Here is a 23,064-nt window from a genome sequence, read left to right on the forward strand (position 1 = left end):
GATGCAATTCATTCCTTAAGGATTAAAGTGTAAGTAACCTAATGAAGATCATCCATATGGGTTAAAATATAATTAACTTGATGAGTTCACTCTTTTCGATATACTAATGTTAGTATGATTAAACACATTTACTAAGATTAAGATATAGCAAACTAAATGAGTTCCCCCATTTTAGGTCAATTATATCTATTATGATGAGGTTCATTTAATTAGGTTGAAACAAAATTTACTAAATGATTTTATCCAATTTAGTGAAATAGCTCAAATACGACGATGTTCATTTATTAAGATAAAAAGGTAGGTAACTAAATGAGGTTCTTCCATTAGATTATCATGTTAAATATTACAACAGTTAATCCAATTATATGTTATCATTCATTATGTTTAAATTACAAACTTTATGACAAGTAAATTTAATAATTGTAACCTAGCGGGTTCCTTTCCATGCTTACTTCTTTCCATCAACATTAACAAATTTCTTTCCATAGTCAAATTTACAATTCTTTTATGTCACTATTACTACATTTTACAAGATGATTATATTCATGCATTTGAAAACTAGCTTCATTAAATTCCCATTAAACACTTACAAATTGCAACCATACATGATAACTTAAAGTATGAAGTAAGAGAGACAAAAGCAACACATAACGCAGATATGATCTCGGAGTTCACCCCTAAGGGCTACATCTCCGGGTCTGCTCAACTGCAAGACCCCTCTGGAATTTAATATAGTTAAGATTGCATAAGGTTCATGTCATATACATCCTTGCCATTTAGGCATTCACAAACCACTATACAATGACCACTTCGGCCAATAATTACATAAATGATCCCTTTTTAGAAGCGGATCCAACTGAACACATCAAAACAATTTCAGGTTCTATTGTTTGACGATTCTCTAACTAGGGACGTGACTGGCTATGACCAACACAAGTAACCAGACGACAGGGTCCAAACAAACCTATCAAAGCCTTGCCAGTACTTAACACAAGCGAAAACATAAAATAAACTTGCCATCTTTTCCATTATCTATTTCACATCATCGGGGAAGAAATAACTAAACTATTTATTTTACTAAAAGAAGGTATCATTTTCTTCCAAACTTCCAATCGACACATTATTAAATTTCTGATGATCTTTTTTAACATATCATTTGAGCTTTCAGAATTTCCATGACGAACTTTAAATACTTATAGATTTTAGATTTATATTTCTAAGTTCTCAGAATGATCATATCGAATCACTATGTGTTTCCTGAATATTGTATTATTTTCAATATATATATAATATTGTTAAATAACGTTCAAATTTCAAATTTATTTATTTATTAATACATATATTAACCTTCACATTAAATATATATATTAATAAAACAAATTAATTATTAACTAAAAACTATATTTAAGAAAACTGTCATTAAAATCAAATTATTTATTTTATTGTATTATTTTATTTTTTTCAAAAAAAATTAAAAATAAAATTAAAAAAAAGAAAACTAAAATTTAAAAAAAGGGGGCACTGCGGGGCCCACCTTCTAGCACGGAAGAGGCGGGAACCCCCGCAGCTCCCTTGCTGCCATATTGTGGGCACAGGGACTCTTCCTTGCGGCCACCGTGGTCGCAGGTTTTACCTTGCGGCCACAGTGGAGGCAGGGATCCCTGTGGGCCACTTAGTGGCTGCAGGTCCCTACGGCCTGTGGGGAGGAGGGTGCAGGTAGAGCACTTGGCTCCTCCGCCCTCCAACCCTAGCCACTTAAAGTAAAAAATTTATTTTTCTATTTTTTAAAAAAAAAAATTCTTTTAAATCGAATTTATTTTGATTTTACATTCTTTTCCATTCTTTTTAATATTTGATTTTTTTTAAAAGAAAAACAATGCAATAACCCCATTTAATGGAATGAAGATAAACTAAAATAACACCCCCATTTAACTCTTTCATAGTCCCACACAGGGTCTGAAATTTTATTTTTTTCCAGAATGACCAAAATAACAAAATGGGAAACCCTTTTTTTTTTCTAGCAGTCATGATTTTCTAAAAAACCCAAGAAAACTTTTAGATGAGCAAGATATATTCAAAACCCCTAAACCTTTTAACATTCTTGATCCAAAACACAACCAATATGGATTTTTTTTTTAAAACAAACAGAATTTCATGAGGAAGAAACAAACACATTTTTTTTTATTCACAGTGAAATAAGGGATAATAAGAAACCTACCTCCTTTAGCTTTCCTGGCAAGAATTTTGAAGAAGAGCCCCCCTTAGAAAAATCCATCCTTCCAAAATCTCTCCATTTCTTTTTCCAGCATTTCTCCTTTCTTTTTTCTTTTTTTCCCAAAAACTTTTCCCATCCCCCCATTATTTTTCCAAAAAACTAGGTTAAATGAGAACCCCCTTTTTTAAACCTAATTTTCAATTTCAAATTTAAGCATTTTTTTTAAATAAAAGAAAATGAAAATGGAAATCATTCTTTTCCACTACTCAATAAATCTAACTCGTTTTATTCTAATTAAAATTAAAATGCTTCTATCTCTTATTTAGTTTTAAATTTTAATTTCTCAATATTAATTTAAGCCTACATTATATTTCGAAACTATTGACCAAGGTCAAGCATTTAGATAAATTTAAATTTCCAAAAATCAATCTTTTATACTATATCAACTTTACAAGTTTAAAAATAATTTCCTTTAAATAATAAAATTTACCCCTTTCTTTTCCAAAATGCGAAAATGATTAATTTATTTCTATTTCCAAATGACTTTAAATCCTCCTTTTTTTTAAAAACACATAACCTAATTAAATTCGTTATTTAAAATTAACTATTAAATTAAACTCGCTACACATAATAAAGCGATCTTTTTAATAAATGACTAATCTCATGAAGGAAACCTATTTATTTTAATTTCTCAACTACTAATGCGTAAATGAACACATTAATTCAATTTAAATACTTAAGCTTGCTACAAATATAAATAAAGCGATCTCTTAAATTAATGATTAATCATATAAAAGAAAACTACCTATTTTAAATTTCTAAATTACTAATGCGTACATCCACACATTAAATTGAATTAAATACTTAGGACAAAATACTCCCTTTACCACACGCAAGGCACGCAAATTGAGAAAGTCCACCAATCACATGACACACAACCCAAACAAAAAGAAAACCCTACGGACCACACACGACTCTCACCTAACCATGGCTAAGGCAAGACGAGAGTTTTATGACCCCCAAATCCGAATTCTAAGGATGGAGGAGGTATACTGAACCCTGCGAATCCCGAAGGAGATGAACCTCACCCTAGGCGGTGTTGTACCTGCAATCTCTTGCACCCATGAATCATGCAAGCATACATATACATATACATATTCAATGAAGGTGTTAGCTCGAGATTTATCAAAAGAATCAGGAAACAATTACATTTACACAAGAATCGATGCAAAAGCACAATAATAGGTATGCACAATTATTTATATCATCTAAACTGCACATTGCATCACAGTTAACCTACCATTCAAGAATGCCACATAGGAAGTCAACCAAGGTCAAACAGGTTTTACAAGTCTGACTAGGGTAGGGGCATTACAACACACATCTTCAGGTCTAGTGATGGGAGCACATTGTTGTTACCCAACCGATGTATGATAGAGTTTGTGATGATGGTCAACCATTTGTGTATTTGTACAGAGGTATCATTACTCAACCTAAGTTGGGTAAGCTCCAGTTTTGGCGATGGGTTTTAGATTCCATGGATGTTATTTGGAGATCATATATTCATTGTGAGCCTTGGTTGGAGGACACTTGGATTTTGCCATTGATTTTACAAAGTAGATATTTGATCGGTCGTACTCTATTTATCATTGAGAGGCAGCTGTTTGGTCGCATTTTGAGACAGTTTGTTATGATTTAGCACATGCCTTTTGGTATCGCTATGTATGCACAGTGGTACAAGGACAGATGAAATTGGGGTCCTTTATTGTCTTTTGGGATAGCATGCATAGAGTTTTTGGATGTTCCAATTGTAGCATATGATTTGAGATGACACATTTTGGATGTGGGGATTACAATGGATTACGCTCAGCACCTTCTTGTACACCCCTTTCCTCGCATTACTGATCCAACAGAACCTCCTCCCAACTAAAGAGATGAGGAGGATGATTCAGATGATCATGTTGTCCGATGACGAAGACAGAGGTGAGAGCTTAGAGCTACTCGAGAGGTCGGGGGAGATGGGGAAGATGATGGTGGAGATGGCCGAGGAGGGAGAGGAGGACAGAGAGGAAGCTGGATTAGAGTCCAAGGAGGACCTTTTAGACAAGTTAGGAGAGGTGGGAGGCCACTTCTTATGGAAAGGAGAGATGCAAGAAGAGAAGGGTTTGGAGAAGCGAGAGGATTACCCTCTCCAAGATTAGATAGTGGTGGAGGATTGGATAGAGGTTGGGGCATGGGGTTTGATTTTGGGCAGATCCATCTAGATTCAAGAGTGATCACGACATAGGGTGGTTGGCATGAGGGGGGGAGGACTTAGAGGATCATGTGCCCCTCATTCGATGACGGATCTTGAGAGATACTTGGGCACAGACTCCAACAGGTGGAGAGGGAGGTGGTGATGAGGGGATGCTGGATATAGCCCAACAAGATGAGCCACAACAAGAGAGCATAGATGACCTTAGAGCACAAATTGATCATCTTAGTGCACAGGTTCAGACACTCACTATTGAGAGAGATAGAGTTGTGAGGAGATACCAGGATACACAGGCTACACTGGATCACATTTAGGAGGTTGGATTTGGCACTCTCTTAGCTGACACTATTAGGGAATTATTTCGGTCTGGGAAGGAGACAACGTATTGGCAACGACTATATGAGGATTTGGTCTTAGAGAGCGAGAGAGTAGGGAGCTATGTGACTACTCCTGTATTTGGCAAGATGGATACCAGTAGTGGTGGGGTCATGGGGCCTCCTCAAAGGAGCAGGGATCGAGGACTAGGGCCACAGCCTCAAAGATAGACAAAGTCAGGCGGGAGTGGTACAGGGCATCCATGAGACTTGATTTGATATTATGAGATATTTGTATGTTATTGATTATTTCTTTGATATCATTGTATACTTGGACTTTTTATTATTTTATGATGATATGCAGACATGGACTCTATATGATGTTTATGATTTATGATGCATGCTACTTTGATGATGATGACCTATATGTTCTATATGCATTGATTACATGGATGATGCTTTGTTGATTTATATGCAGTGATTACATGGTTGATTTGATGATCTCTCATTTCCTTTATATTCCATGATGTTATCTTGATGATATGATGATGATATTGATTATATCTAAGACTTATATGATCTACATGATAATGATGATGTGAAATGATTTATATGCATGTGAAAATGATTTTAAAATGTAATGATCTATATGGAAAATGCTTATAATGATGACATATGCAAACGGATGTTTATTTCTATTTCTTGATGTATATGCATATGATGATGAAATTATTTACATGAAATGTGTTTGATTTTGAGTTTTTGAATGCAATATGATGATTATGTATGATAATTCTTATAATGATTAGGTGATGAAATATAAACAATGATGATGGAATAACATGGTTAATGATTATAAATGCACAAATGCAATTAAATGTACCTAATAAAAATGATTCTAAAATGAAACTAATGATAACTAAATGTAAAATATAATAATGAGAAATGAATCTAATACAACTAATAATGATATAATCAATGCAAATGACACTAATGCAATCTTTAATGCAATTGTTTTTGTTTGTCCAAATATACTCAATCTTTATTTTGAATGTTGATCTCGAATGAAATGCTTATAATACAAATGACAATGAATGCTTATAATGCAGATGATAATGAACTAATTTAAAATGATTGAACGTAAATGATACTACCATTCCTCACATGATGTCTTGTAACAGTGCTTGATTTCATCATTGAGCTTTTAAATTTTGTAAGAAAATACAAGCAACTTGACATAATGATTCAAGCTGACCTGAGTATTTCTTACATGGATTTTGATATAGCAAGTTTATATAAGCAACTTGACATAATGATTCAAGATGACCTGAGTATTTCTTACAGAACAGACAAGGATTGTCCCTTTTTAGGCATGACTCAGAACATCCTCCTTGATCTTTTGCCGATCATATCCTTAGACAAGTACATACCTTACTAGGAGATAAACCATAGACAACAAACAAATAAAAATTATCATGCCCCATCATATCTCCTCTAGTCATGGACATCATCAAGTTGCATTGCGTAGGACACATGATTAGCAAAAAATAAGATATAATCACTGAATCTTGTGTGTCGCACATATGTTCTCATGGTCATTAACTGATATAATCATGAATGATCATTAATAATCCTTCATTTACTTGTTGGTTGAATCTTTGTATTTTGAATTTCACGATCCAGTTGTTACAAATGTCTCAATCTTTGTTGCCTTGTTATTTGTCATCTATTTTAAAACCCTAGGTGTTTTTGGTTTTTCTATGTTTTTCGAAGCTTTTAAAGATACCCTTAACAAAAGGAGTTTATAAATTTTCCCCCAATGAAAACAAACTTTATTATGGATGTACAAAGGATGATCCAAATCATGGTGGGATACAAATGCAGATTGATTCTGATAAAATCCAAGATAGTGACTATGATAACTATATAAAAGATTGATAACTATTGATAAGCTGCATATTTCCTGCTAATGGTTCAAAGCAATGGATGTGAAAGATAGAATTGATATGCAAGGATAGGTAGATGTGAATAGATGGGCTAGAATGGATAAATAGGCAAAGCAATCACATAGATGGAGAAACTCACTTTTAGATAGCGTGTGTTTACCAGGTTTTCACCATCTAAATTTATTGCATTTTTTTCATAGTTGATTTTTTTAAAACTATTTTTGTTGTTTTTCACCTTTTTTTGTATTTTTCTTGTTATGCTTTTTAGGGATTTTTGTTGCTTTTCAAATTTTTAGGCTTTTTCTTCTTTTTTACTGTTTTTGTATTTTCTCTTTTTGTTGATACTTTTAAGCATAGAATTTCTTCAAATGCATAGTATTGATAGGCTCATCGAACCAATCTCCTTCTGGTGTAGATAATTTGTATGCTCCTGAACCATATGCTGCTACCATGACAAAGGGACCTCACCAGTTTGGCTCAAACTTACCTTTCTTTTCTCGATCTTGCTGATTTTGTAGTTTTTCTCTTAGGACTATATCTCCAATCTGAAAAATGTGTGGCCTAACTTTGTGGTTGTAACTTCTCACCATTCTCTGTTGGTATGCTTTCAAATGATCTGAAGCATTTTGGCGATGCTCCTGAATCAACTCAAGTTCTTGAACTCTAGAAACTCATTCTTCTTCTTCCGAGATAACACCTTTCAAGGATACTCGTAGAGAAGGTATCTCTACTTCTACTAGTAATATGGCTTCTAATCCATAGACTAAGCAATATGGAGTTGCCCCTCGTTGGTGTGCAGATGCTGGTTTGATATGCACAAAGAGGAGGATTTAGCTGAATGTGCCAATCTTTACCAGCCTCATTAACTGTTATCTTCAGGATTTTTAAGATTGTCTTGTTTGATGCCTCAACCTGCCCATTTCCTTGTGGATAATATGGTGTAGAAAACCTATGTTGGATATGGAAACTCTCACATAGTTCCTTCACGTCTTTATTCTTAAATGGCCTCCCATTATCAGTAATGATGCTCATAGGGACTCCATAGCGACATATTATATAATTCAGGATGAATGATGATATTTTCTTTCCTATCACCTTTGTCAAAGGTAGTGCTTCAATCCATTTAGTGAAATACTCAGTAACAGTCAAAATAAACTTATGTCCATTAGAAGATGAATGATTTATCTTACCCACTAGGTCAAGACCCCATTGATAAAATGGCCATGATCCTGCCATAGGATGTAGTTCTTGTGTTGGTGCATGAATGATATTCCCATGGATCTGACTTTGTTTGTGATGGTATGATAAAAGAATAAGTATCTGATCAACTACTGAGAGGGGGGTGAATCAGTAGATAGAAAAACTGATACTAACAGCATCAATCTCAAAATCAATCTCTCAAAGTAAACTATCAATGTAATACCACTGTCAGGATAAAAACTCATAAGATAAATAGGTTGACTGTTACAACAAATTAATAGTAAACAACTTCAAACTCATAAACATCCAAATGCTTTTTCATATGTCAACAGACTTCATTTCTCAATGCTTCCGGTTATCATGACTTATCAAAGTAGTTAAGTAAATCAACCATAAGAACATAACCACAAAAACATTCACCACTTGACACAAATATTTTTGGTGTGGAAACCCAAATGGGAAAAACCACGGTGAGATGAGACTCACAAGATAACTACTTCTGAAGTTCGCCCTGTTAGGAGCCTAGCCTGTTAAAGCTTTAAAAAAGTCCTGTTAAGAATAGATCCTATTAGGGACCACCCGGTTAAGGGATTGACTACAATGCCTTATTAGAATCAATACCTTGTAAGGAGTAAACTCGATAGAGGATTTGAAAATCCAAGCTAATGGATCACCTCGTTAGAGGATTTGAATAACACCAAGCTTGCTAGAGCTTACCTGGTTAAGGGATTTCAATTCTGTTGTAATTGTTAGAAAACAACAGGAGTTTGTTGATATGTTTGAATAGCACTACACTTACTTGATCAGATCCTTTTCATGCTCCTATCTGCCTTTACTCAAACTACAGATACATCATCCGGTTTGGCAACCACACTCCCAACTGATCTTTGCCAACTCTGAAACTAAAGAACTCATCGACCTTATAAACAAATCAATTAGGTCGGTAACATAAGAAAAACCTAATTCTCATAGAGATTACAAACAAGTTGATTCAAGTATGTCCACTAGATTACATAGCAATCTTTTCACATCAATCAAGAAAACCTTGATCGCTCCTTGATCATTGCTTCATCGATCTTAGTAACTCATCACACGCTTTGCATTATATGCAGTATACTTGATCATTCCCTAGACAAAAAATGTTACATCAATGCGCCAAAATCACTTGAAATTGTCTTCATACAATAATCATACATGTCATAATCATTGTCATTCATCATCAGATTGTAAACCAATATAACCAATTCACCATAATCGGTTAGAGTTTATCAAAAAATAACAGGTGGGCTTTACCGGTTACCGGTTCAACTCTCTAATATATAGTAATACCGGTTCACTCCACAAATCCTTCCTTCTGGTTACAAAACATCATTTCAACAATATCATTACCGATTAATTGACATCAATGACAACATAACATATCATTAATGCAATCTTCATGCAAATGCCAATAATCTCCCCCTTTGGCATTGATGGCAATACAAATATCAATACCATTGATTGCTACTGTGATTGTGAATAGGAATCCTAGTTTACATTACCAAGTATTCACCATGCTCTCTATGTCTTCAGCTTTTTAGTGGTTCTTCTCCCCATAATCACATAATTCTTCTCCCCCTTTGACAACAATGCCAAATTGAAAGTAAAACATGTAATGTCAAATTTCACTGTGCAACATCAAGAACCTACAACTTGATGCTCCCCCCATGGAATAACTCCACTTCTACACCAATCCTTATGTAAAATTCTACAAGTAGCTCCAGGACTGATGTAATCTACATCATTCTTTTTTGGCCTCATGAAGGGGTACAACCCCTAGCTAAGTTCTAAGATACTCAAAAGTAGTCTTAGGCAGAGGTTTAGTAAAGATATCTACAAGCTGCTCCTTGGTAGAAACATGCTCCAAGATCACATCTTTACTCTGCACTTTTTCCCTTAAGAAATGATACTTCAATTCAATATGCTTGGTTCGTGTGTGCAAAACAGGGTTCTTGGAAATATTTATGGCACTTGTATTATCACATAAAATCTTTATAAGTTTTGAAATCTTCATCTTAAAACCTTCCAAAATGTGCCTCATCCAGATAGCCTAGGTACAATTCATGTAAGTTGCAACATACTCAACTTCAACAGTAGATTGTGAAGTACAACTCTGCTTCTTACTACTCCATGAAACAAGTCTTCCTCCAAGAAAAAATACTTCACCGGTTGTACTTTTCTGATCATCAACATTTCCTGCCCAATCTGCATCTGTGTACACCTTCAAGTCAAAATTTCGTCCATATGGATACCATAATCCATAGTCAACAATACCTTTCAAGTATCTAAAAATCCTCTTGGTTGCTATCAAATGTGTTTCCTTAGGATTCTTTTGGAATCTAGCAACTATGCCAACTGCATGAGCTATATCTGGTTTGTTGTGAACAACATAGTGCAATTTTCCAATCATTGATTTGTATTCCTTCTCATCAATAGATGTGGATTCATCTTCCTTAGACAATTTACAACCTGTAAACATTGGTGTCCCACCTAGTTTACAGTAACTCATACCAAATGTCTTCAAAACCTCTTTCACATACTTAGACTATGTGATGAAAATATCATTATTCATTTGTCGTATTTGCAAGCCTATGAAATTTTTTATTTCTCCCACTAAAGACATTTCAAAATCATTTTTCACTTCATCTACAAAACTATTGTTCATGTCATCATTACCTCCAAATATGATATCATCTACAAAAACTTCGCTGACCAGTATTTTAACTCTTGCAAATTTTTTATATATGTTACTATCATCACCGATTCTCAGAAAGCCTATCTTCATCAGATGTGTATGAAGCCTTTCATACCATGCTCTTGGTGCCTGCTTTATTCCATATAAAGCCTTATGCAATCTGCATACCATGTCTTTCTCATCAATCAAAGCATAACCATTTGGTTGCTTAATGTATACTTCTTCTTCCAGAGTCCCATTCAAAAATGCTAACTTAACATCCATCCGGTATACCTTGAATTTCTTATATGTTGCAAATGCAAGTAAAGTTCTAACACCTTCAAGTCTTATCATTGGTGCAAAAGTCTCAACATAATCTTCTCCTTCCTCTTGTGCATAACCTATGCAAACCAACCTAGCTTTGTTGCGAACTACTAGACCATCTTCATTCAACTTGTTCCTGAATACCCACTTAGTACCTATCACATTTTTATTTACTGGTCGGGGTACTAGGGTCCAAGTGTTGTTTTTCTCAATTTTATCTAGTTCCTCCTCCATAGCTTTAACCATCTAGCAGTCCTTGCAGCACATAAGTAAATTTCTGACACCTTCCAGTTCTTACCCATCTGCCAGTCCTTACATAACACATTATCCGATTTAACAAGCTGGGAAAAACCTCTCACAATACTTGATTTACTAACCTTTATCAAATTGTCAAAATTCACATGACAAAACCTCTTATGCCATAACCAGATGTCATCAATCTTTTCCACCAAACAACTATTCACATTAGTGTTCAGATGAAAAAGATTACCTCTTGTCTGCTTTCCAGTAACAATCAATTCTCCGTTACATCCAAGAATCCTGCACACTCCACTTTTAAATTCTAGAAGATATCCCTTATCATTTAATTGACCAGCACTCAAAAGGTTATGTTTTAATCCATCGACCCAAAAAGACATCATCTGAATTACTTTTTCCATTCAATGAAATAGTTCCTTTACCTTTAACCATGCAGGGTGAGTTGTTACCAAACCTTACCACACCACCATCAAATTCTTCAAGAGATAAGAACTTGTTTCTATCACCGGTCATGTGGTGTGAGCAACCACTATCTATTATCCATTCATCAATGCTATCCATGTGAGACACCAATACCTTTTCATCAGTCAGATCTTCCTTCACAACAACAAACACCATCTCCTCATTGTCATCTTCTTTTGATTCTTCATCTGTCACACCTTCATCCAGTGCAACATAGCAATGTTTCCATCCTTTTCCTTTAAATTTCCTGAACTTTTCCTTTTTATCACCGTTAGGACAATTTGCAACAATGTGTCCAATATTATTGCAGGAAAAACACTTCAGAGGAAGTTTACCTTTGTACTTACCAGTGCCTCTAGGAAATCATTTAGCAAATAGTGCCTCAAGTTCCATTAGATGATCTTCATTATCATCCTCACCTCTGCTACCACCATGACTAGACCTACAGTCATGATTATGATAAATATCATTTCCTTTCTTCATAGATGTATTAGTTATAGAAGATTTAAAAACATATTCAGACGGTTTTGAAACACTATTATCAAAGTTGTTTAACTCAAATGTAGTCAACTTTCCAATAAGAGAATCAACATTGACTTTATCTTTAAAAATAGATCTTAGTTCTTCAATTGCATAAACTCTAATAGCATATTGTGGTAGGAGAGTTCTAAGCATTTTACTAACAACAACATCATCATCAATATTACCTCCAACACTCTTAATACCACCTACAACTTCTTTAATCCTTTGACCATATTGTGCAATTTTCTTCACCGTCAACCATTTTCATGTCATCAAATTTGCCTCTTAAACTTTCTTCTTTTGCTCTTTGTACATGTTCATCTCCTCCATAAATCAAGTCTAATTTCTCCCATACCTCAAATGTAGTTTCTAATCAATGAACATCTATGTACTCAAAATCAGATAAAGTACTTACAATTGCTTCCAAGGTTTGAATGTTTTCTTGTTGGTCTTTAAGCTCATCTGGTGTCAAGGGGCTGGTAGTAGAAGCAACATACTTGTTTACCACATGATTCTAATACCGAGTACCCAATCCTTTAATGTATATCTTCATCCAGTCTTTCCATATCTAGTAGTTGTCCTTGGTAAACTTGGGACCCTCCTTCTTCATCATCTTTCTTCTGGATCTTTCCCTCAAGTTGTTAAGCATTCTGCACACAGAGGACCAATGCTCTAATACCCATTGTTAATCTTAGAGGATCTGGTTAATACTGAGAGGGGGGGTGAATCAGTGTATTAACAACAATTTCAAACTTAAAACTTGAACTTATAAAACTTCAACAAATCAATCATAAACCAGTAATAAACTCTTTACCATTACCGGTAATCACTGATAACCAACTGTTAAACTGATTTAACAAAATTACTCATTAAGTGTTCATCAACATGCATAAACTGAAAGTAAATCAAATTAATACATCAAAAATATTCACCGCATGAACACCATGTTTTTCACGTAGAAACCCAAATAGGGAAAAACCACGGTGAGAATTGGTACCCACAAAAATTGTGTACTCTTTCAAAATGCACCCTGTTAGGAGCCTACCCCGGTTAGGAGCTTACAAAGATACCCTGTTAGGAGTCACTCGGTTAAGGGATTTAGATGATGAGCCCTGTTAGGAGCTTTGACCTATTAGGATCAACCTTGCAAGAGGATTTAACACTCAGATGTTGAGCTACCCGTTTAAGGGATTTACAATGTAAGGCATGTTAGGACCTACTTGGTTAAGGGATTTTGACTGCTGCAACTATTAAGGAACAACAGTGAATGATCTGGGTATAGCACTTAACTGCTTGCTTGATCAGATCCAATTCTGCTCTAAATTTTCTACATGTTGGCATATCTCTCACACTTTGGTTCGGCTTCATACTCTTCTCAAAATCACCAACACAACAAACATCAACTGTACCGACCTAAATAACTTTTACAACTTAGTCAGTTACAAAACCCTAAGACTTACAACATAGATCATCACATATCTTTATAACTCATTATAGATCATCAAATTGATCATTACAAACAATTACAAATCAATTATAGTCATTGAATGATCACCACACCTTGATCTGATACACTTTCAAACCCTTAGCTCATTCCACTAAGCACTTCGCACATTCCCAATAAATTTTCTCTTTGATCACACCAAAAGATCATTCAAACACTTCACATGGTTTCAGCCACATCATCACCAACTTATAAACATAATGTGATCCACCACCGAACTCAAAATCATTACCGATTATAAGAATTGAATACCAGTTCTTAAACCCTATAGAAAATACAATAGAAATCATAAACATGATTTCTAGTAATCAAAGCATGATGCGGTTCCAATCAGATACATATTACAATGATACAAACTCACATTCCAAACCGCAACACTTCAATCATCACCAATCGCCAGATCTAATAAAAAAATTTCCTCATTTACCGATTAAGGTTCTAATTCCTAGTTTCATGTTTCTTTATCGGTAAGCTCTTTTCGGTAGACCAAAAAGACTAAGATGACAAAATGAAACATAGTAAACATCAGTTTCCATCAATGAAAACATAAATAAGTGATCAAAGTCATCCAATCATGCAATCTCAATGTCTTCATCACAATGTCATCACAAACAGTCCTTTACCGATTCAATCATCATTCTCCATCTGCATCAGTTATGCCAATCATGCCAACACTCTCTCTATCTTGTGAATCCTTACCTTTTCTTTGCCTATTTTTTGGGGCATTTCATTGTTGCAGTGTGCTTTTCTTTTGGATGTATGTGTGCTACCTTAAAACAATCTCTCACTAAGGCGTACACAATCACTTAACATGGTGGCATACACTTTTCTCTTTATTACATATCGTGCACACACCACCAAGGTTTGGTTTGTACACTTTGATCACACACCATGATATATTTAAATTACTTTTCAAGCCAAGGCTTTGCATTTTAATCTTTGTACTTGGTGCATGCTTCTACACCCATTTTGTAGTTGATTTTTGTCAAATTATTTAGCAAATTGAGTTTAAATTGCTTTATAATATTTATTGGTAAAAACATGACTCATAGTAAGAAGATCCTTGCTAGACCAAGAATTCACGTCCTTTTTCTATTTCTTCCCATATATTATCCATGTGTTGCTCCCTTTATCTTGATGTTTTAGGTCAATGAGATCCTAAGCCCTTAGGGAAGTCTTTTGATACTATTCAGTACTTTACCAAGAATATGAGTATAACTTCATACTCCCACTAAAGTGGGAGCTAAATGTAGTGTTGTACAGTATACTCTATACAATTTCATACTCACTTGGGCCTTAATTTAGCATTTTTGCCTTCTATTCCCTGATCATGTATGATTTTTCTCACACTAGTGCCAAATCTGTGATCTCTACTTTTTACTTTGACTTCTAGACCTTGTCTCAACCCATATGGACTGGACTTTAGGGTGCTAGGTACCATAGTCCAAGCCAAAAGGGCCCATTTTTTAACCCTCTAATGATTAGAAAAGGTTGAGTAGGAAATGATTTTTAATGTTGGCCTTCTTCATAATTTTCAACAAGTTTCATGAGGATACTGGTATAAAATCAACTCTTATCCCCTCATTTGAATCATTTATCAATTATAATTCCTCAAGAGTGATTCTAATTCAAGTGAGAAAGCAATCAAGAATCACTACAGTAGTGAAGGAGAGATCAACTATTCAAATTTCTAAGCATTCAAAATGGCATCCATGATCTATTCTATACGAGTACCTGCATGAGTTCTACATGACAACAATAAATTTTTTATGAAGGCTTCAAGGAAAAGGAGATTCATAAAGGATATGAAGGCTTCAAGGCAAAGGAGATTCATAAATTAAGGTTGAAGGCTTCAAGGAAAAGGAGATTCATAAATGAAGGTATAACATTTCAATTCAACATTTATTTCCAAATCTATCCTTTGCCCTACAAGGGTAAGCTCTCTTTTCTATTTCATTCACCATAGGTTTAATTACAAACCCAAGGTTTGACCTCGGTAACCCCTATCAACCCAAAAGCATTTTTCCTCTCTTGTGTGTGTAGGTTACAGGTTCAACAGAGAGGGAATATAGATCTAGAAAGTATAGACCGAGACAAATAAAACCATATTTTGAAAAAGTAGAAAACCTTGGAGATGAGGGATTAGACCCATAGTCTAACACTTTTTCGATGCAATTTCAAGAAATTATTTTAATCAAAATCCTGATTCCAATTTTTTTTTTAGTATCCACGTTTAGCACCTTCAATACTAGATTGCCTAGCCCCATAGTCTAGTATTTTCAAGATAGAATTGCAGACACGACTCCTCTCTAACTCTCATTTTCAGATATGTAAGAGTTTGCATATATGTTTTGAAACTTTATGTTTATGTTGATTACTCTCAATTTTGCATCATTATCCCTAGTTCTTGCATTTAACTATTCTATCTTATCCGATTACATCAACCAAAAAAAGGAAATAATCAATCATCATGCCCAACTCTTTCCTATAGGTCTAAAGTTGGGCTGATTGATACATTTGGACTTAATGTATGTTGTTGTGAATGAGTTTGATTCCTAGTTTGCATGTTTATACTAGCGAACCTCATTCCACACTCTTACACCACCAACAAACTCTATGCCTTCAGATAGGTTGCATTCTTCACGCATTGGTTGCAATTTCTCATCCTTGATATAATGTGAAAAGTTTTATTGTAGAGGAGATGAGGAAGAGAAGGGCACCAAATCAATTTCATGGAATTAGAGAGAAATAATGATGCCAACTTAGAGTATGAGAAGTAACACTAAGGGTCTTCCACAAGAGATTTACACACCATCTGGATGGGTGATTCTACCTTGATGCAATCAAATTTGAAGAATTAGACCAATTTCCAATTTAATTTTATCATAATGACTTGGATAAAGGGGTTCCCAAATGTTTTCTTGATCAAAACATGATTGTTAAGAATTCTTACCATTGAAGAAGAACATGCAACCAAAGAGGAGGTGGCAAGAGAGGGAAATGAAGTAGGTAGAAGAAAGGAAAGTGATTGATAGATAAAAAGGCAAAAAAAATCATAGAAATGGGGGTTAAAATTGGGAGAAAAAAGTATCTAGAAGTCGCATGTGTGAAAAGTGATGAAATGAATAAGGAACCACTAATATATTATTACAAGCCTAGACTTATATCAGTTATCTCAACTCCACTTTTTTTCATACTTATAGAGAAACTAATATAGTAGCATATTACTTAACAAAATATGCTATAGACATGGTTGAGGATAATAATTTAAAAATGTGTTTAAGGATTGGGAAGTTTTTCAATCTTCCGTTAATATAAAATTATAGTATCAACTTCATCACTTAGAAGGAAAGATAAAAAAAAATGTGTGAGTATAATACAATGATATCCATGTAGGTTTAGTTATGGCTAAGATGGGTGAGATATCCTAGCATGCTCAAGAAGGAAGTATAAATGATTTACTCTCACTATTATGAGATGGGATGGTGAGTGAGGAGCATTTTAAAATAATTTTGGCTATAAAATACACAACCACCCACCATTAGATATAATAATAGGATTTTTATATGTATCTAAGGGTAAAAGCACAAAACTATGTCACGTTTCAGGCCATTATTAGCACAAGTGAATTTAAGTAATTCTAACTAAAAATTAATTTTAGTCAACATATGGTCTATGGAGATTCATTATAGCTATCTTATATATGGGCCACAACTTTTTCAATTAGAATTGTCTACTAAATGTATATTTTATGCCACTTTGGGTCTAATTACCAAAAATAAATTATTTTTGAAAAACTCAATGTTTCCACAACTCCTACTCTTATAAATAATATTTTTTTGAAATGTAAAAATACCCTTTTATAGATCTCTAAGTGATTTTTCCAAAATATATATCTTTTAATATTTTAATTAGTTTTTATATTTATATTTTATTTTTGTTGAAAGTAGGTCATCGGCACTAAAATATAAAGGAAAAATACTAAAATTTATTTAAAATTTTTTGAAAAAAAATAATGCACTAGAGAAAAGAGTCTATGTCAAGATGATATAATTATTTCTAATTTGGATAAATAATTAAGAAAAAAGGTGATGCCAAATGGAAAGAGTTATATTCTAGTACACACAAATTTTTAAATTTATTGAAAAATATATATACATAAAAAATAGTAAAAAATATTTTTTTTGCACTAAAGTTTCAAGTTATCAATATACACAAAAAAAAATGAAGAAAAAAAGGTAAAATTTACTATATAACGTGTGACGCCTTGTGTAACTTAAATTTCAGCATTTTATCAACAACTAAATTATAGTGTTTATTTTATAAGAAAGTATATTCAAATATTTTTTTCAATTTTTAAAAAAATTACTAACATAAAATACATAAAAAAAAATATAAATTTTATTAGTTTACATCATTTCAAAATTAAAAACATATATTTCACTTTCTATTGATTCAATTTAAAAAGTTGAATCAACATTGACCATTTCCTTTATAAATGTGTGACACGGTTTTGTGCTTTTACCCTTAATTAACTATTAATGCACACTATATGGATTTTTTTAGGACTAATCTCATCCCTACAATTAAAAAGGTGTTCAAACCCCATTTAGGCCACATGTTGTATGGAACTAAATGGTTTTTCGGAAATGAATTATTAGTCATAGACCATAGGTAGATGGTGAACTCTAATATATCATCCATGTTCATGGGCATGCTACTGGACCTAGGTAAGTAGAAGGAGATGATGACATTTATGGGTAATTCAATGGTAAAAAATATATGTTCTTGGTGGTATAAATGGATTGTTACAAATTTCTACTCTGGAATTATCTTTCCAACTAGAAATGGGGCATCATCAACCAACAATTCCATAATCATGAAATGAAAATTATTCATCAACACTAATAATCTATTAATACCAACAATTCCATAATCATGAAATGAAAATTATTCATCGACACTAATAATCTATTAATGGAGGCAAAAAAAAATGGAATTCCTAAAATAGGCTATGTGATTAAGAGATAAGACTGAAATAAAGTGAATGATATCCACATTTACTAATAGTTCATGGGAGGATCTAAGTAAATGTAGTGGTAAACAATATATATTAGGTTATATAGGTAGGCTACTATGTATAAACTTCTTCAGATTTGTGACATTATGTTTATAAGCCATGTAATTGCTACAACTCTTAAATTTTGTTAATAATCTAAAAAATTGAAAATGTAAAACTTTAAATATTATATTTTAATAGAAACATGCATAGTCCCCATTGCCATAGTGTATATGGTAGAAAAATAAGTTTCTTTAATTATCTAATAAATTTTAGGTGACAAATAGAATTGTTCTTGCCACACATGTATATATCTCTTCCCACTCAAGGTCATTTAGTGAAGGTTATAAGGATTTGTGCAAACTAATGTGATAATTCATTTGGAGACAAGTGAGATGGTATTATTAGTTTTAGAGCTACCTCTTGGTCTCATTGTATATGACTTAAATCCAAAGGGGGATTTAAAAATATTGATCCAAAAACTAAAAGATTATGTTTAGTTGATAAATAAGTCACTAGAGTTATTTAATGTGGTAAGTTATGAATAAATTTATTAAGACATATCATTGTTTCAAGTTTTGTTAAAGAGAAATGATTAAATTTTAATTGGTTAGAGAAGGTCCCACATACATATTTTTTAGATTAAAGCTTGTTTTTCTATTTAATCTATTTGAAAAGCATGACAACAAGTATGCCTTTTTTTAACTGGAAATACTCTTCATTGTAACATGGTTTCAACATTCATTATAAGATCCACTTAGTGGAACAAGGATACCTAGCATCAAAAAAGGTGTCCCCCAGTTTATTGATATATGCAACTTTACTTCTTTGCAATGGTCTCTTTGCCAAGCCACCCCAAAAAAAATTAATACATGAATTATAATTTCAAATAGGTTCTTTAAAAAAATAAAATTGTGCAATCTCTAGTCCCACCCAATTCAACAATTAAATTATGCACTACAACACCTTATATTTTCTTCAAAGAATGACAATCTAGATCTCTTCCCAATATTTCTCATTCTTCCCCTCAAATAAAAATATTTTCCCTTGTCTTTCCCCACTTCAACATTAAATAAAAGTACAAATTAAATCATAAATTTAATGAGTTGAAAGTTGAGCACAAATTTACAAATTCAAAGCTAATTTCAATTCTCAAATGCTTGCTTAGAAAATCCTTCATTACAATTTACATATTGGTGATAGATTTAAATGTAGGTACTCATCCAATCAATTGATTGTACCCCTTTTCTCATTTTGATGAAATGATTCTAGAATTGTATAATTGCTTTAAAATAATAGTTTATTATTTCTAAAGATTATCTACCTTTTTGGGTCACATTTGAGATGGAATTAATTTTTATTTGGAGTAATTCTTAAAAAAATGGTTGTTGATTTTGTTGGACATGTGAAAATCATATGTTTAATTATGTTATTTGATTCTTTTAAATTTATCCAAAAATTATAATTTCAAGGTTTTACTCTAATACATTCTTATAGATTGGGTAGTTGTCTACTCAAGTATATGTTATATTAAAGACTAACAAGGAGATTTCTTATTAACTAAAATATATCAATCTACAAATCAACCAACTCAAGTCAACTAATATATTATAAATAAAAGAATTATCTATACTAAAAATTTGTACAAATTTATATACTCAACATGTTGCACTTGTGGATATCATATGCTCTTTCTTGATTAATCTTAAGTAGTTTTTTGGACTTTATTTCTTAGTATCCTTTGTGTTTTTTTTTCCATTGATTTTTTTTTTGTTCAAAAAGAAAACAAACAAAACTAGACATAAGATATTGGGATACATTAATAAAATTAGAAATCAACCCAACACAATTTAAAATTACTTAATGTTTATATAAGATACTCCCATCAGAACCTAAATTTGATGATCATATGAATATATTTAAGCATTTTGTTGTAAAATAAAATTTAAATTTTAGGAAGACTATACCACATTGAGAGATTATGGATAGACTATCAATACATATCCCATAAATTTATATTTTAACTTGAAATAATCAATTAATATTTCTTTTTGGTTGGATAAAGTCTTTTAAGTTATTTTATCATTCTCATATATATATATGATCGTCATGTTTAATACATAACTTCTATCTTTATGTCAATAGGCATTCTACAATGGCAATAAAGTCTATAGAAGGTCAACATAATCCATGCAAGAAAAATAAAAAGTTAATAATAAAGAAGAGCTGTGATATAGCTAGAGTCCTTGCCTATTTACTAAAAATTGTCAAGTTATTATTTTTGTGAAAATAATAAAAGGATTGCTTGATGTTTAGATTTCATAAGGAGCTTAGTGATTGATGTTATGTTGTTTTTGGCTTGTCTAGTACCTTAGGTCAACTGTCTGATTGTTTGCCATCATTTTTGTTTTGATGTTGAAACAAACATACAAATATTTTAGCAATGAAAGTGAACAAAGATAATTGATGGAGTAATCTGACATTAGCCTAAAACTAGCAATTGCATTTTGGTGTGCAATAGGTATGCCAAAGAGGTGTGGAAGGTCTAATAGGAAATTTTTGGGTTTGTTAGTTGCATACTCTTGTGTACTAAATGAGGTCAATTGGTAGGCCATTTAACAAGTGATGTTGTTTGTGCAACAAATGTTTTAAATAAGAAATGATATCTTTAAATCAACTATGAATCCACTCACAAAGATCTAATCAGAAGTGAAATAAGTCCTATGAATTGAGAAGATAATTAAGCTCATGTTATCTTCATAATAGGGAGAGAGGCACTAGTACATTCGGAGCTGATTTCTGACGGTCGATTGTTGGAATTGCGACTAATTTTCATCGAAGTACCGATAAAAGTAGCCATTGAAAACTCATCGTTGGATTGGCCGATGATGCCCTGCCCGTCAGAAATACGACAATCCCATGGACTCTGTCGACGGTGGGCATGAACGCTCTTTCGGTCAAAAAATTTGTCGAAATCAGTAGATTTCATTGCAAAGCTGACGACGATTTGGAACTTCGCACCGACGATGATGATGTTTGTCTGACGCTTGTGTCGTCGGTCCATTCGGAGACATCGACGACCGTCTGACTACGAAGTGTCATCACACGTACAACATCCTCATCAGATGTTTGTGTGGTTTGAGTCAGAAGTGCAACGACTCTAGAACATTTCACTTATGAGAACATTGTATGTTCGTCGATTACATCGTCAGTCGAAAGCTTGGTCTTTGTCGTAATTCTGACAATGATAATTTTTATCAAATTTTTTTTATTATTGTCCAGTCATTGATATGTACAGTGAATGATATTCTATCCCCACCACCTACCAGTAGGGGCATAGGTTTGAGGCTAATATGAGGCACACAGTTTCAAGCTAATATGATCAGGCGCACCATGGTTGAGATGGTCCAACTCCCTATTCTCACTCTACGACTAAGCTCATGCCATATCTAAATCAAAGACATCTCAAATACATCGTCAGTGGAAAGCTGCAAAATGTCATTTTCATACATAAGAAAGACATACACAATTGGGCACACTTTTTACCGTTCTCTTGGTGATTGTGCCAAATTGTGTATGTCTTGCTTATGTATGAAAATGACATTTTGCAGCTTTCCACCGATGATGTATTTGAGATGTCTTTGATTTAGATATGTCATGAGCTTTGTCATAGAGTGAGACTAGGGAGTTGGATCATCTCAACCATGGTGCGCCTGCATATGTATATAGTTTTGTGTATTCATTAAAGATTTTCATTTAATTTTGAGCATTTTGGTTAGCAAATCAGAGGTGCACTTTACATTCTTGTTGTTATCCAATTCACTTACTTTAGCTATGTTTCTTTCTTCAGATTTGGGGTCTAGAGCTCCTCACTAAGCAGAGATTATTGGTTTTGTCTCCCCTGTTTTGGTTGGAGAGTTTCTTGCTATCTCTGGTAGTTTGCCCTCAGAGTTCAGCTTCTCTATTAGTCAGACTGCCATTTTCCCTACCTTCTTCTCCAAGTGCTCCTCCTCTTGTTTCCAAGATTTTTCCTTTGCCTTCTACTCAATGGCCCTTGGTTGTGCCTTCATGCTCTCTTAATGTCTTCACTGGGTTCCTGTTTCCACAAGGACATTTCCTCCCCCAAAACGGTTTGTTTTTGAAATGGGGACACCTTTAGAATATAGGCACTTGGAAGGGACATCCCCCTGCTACCCTAGTGCAATCCAATGCCATCATATTTGAGACTTTTGAGATGGCATTTTGGCAAACAACATGCATGCACTGAAAGGGTTTCAATTTGGAATTGATAGT

The 23,064-nt window shown here is 33.4% G+C and overlaps 1 pseudogene; it reads right to left on the reverse strand.

Moving 5' to 3' along the window:
- Positions 1-1,505: 1,505 nt before the first annotated feature.
- Positions 1,506-23,064, reverse strand: part of LOC131859190 (uncharacterized) — a 37,027-nt pseudogene continuing 15,468 nt past the window's right edge.

The sequence above is a fragment of the Cryptomeria japonica genome, chromosome 2 (assembly GCF_030272615.1).
Source record: "Cryptomeria japonica chromosome 2, Sugi_1.0, whole genome shotgun sequence".
Lineage (NCBI taxonomy): Eukaryota > Viridiplantae > Streptophyta > Pinopsida > Cupressales > Cupressaceae > Cryptomeria > Cryptomeria japonica.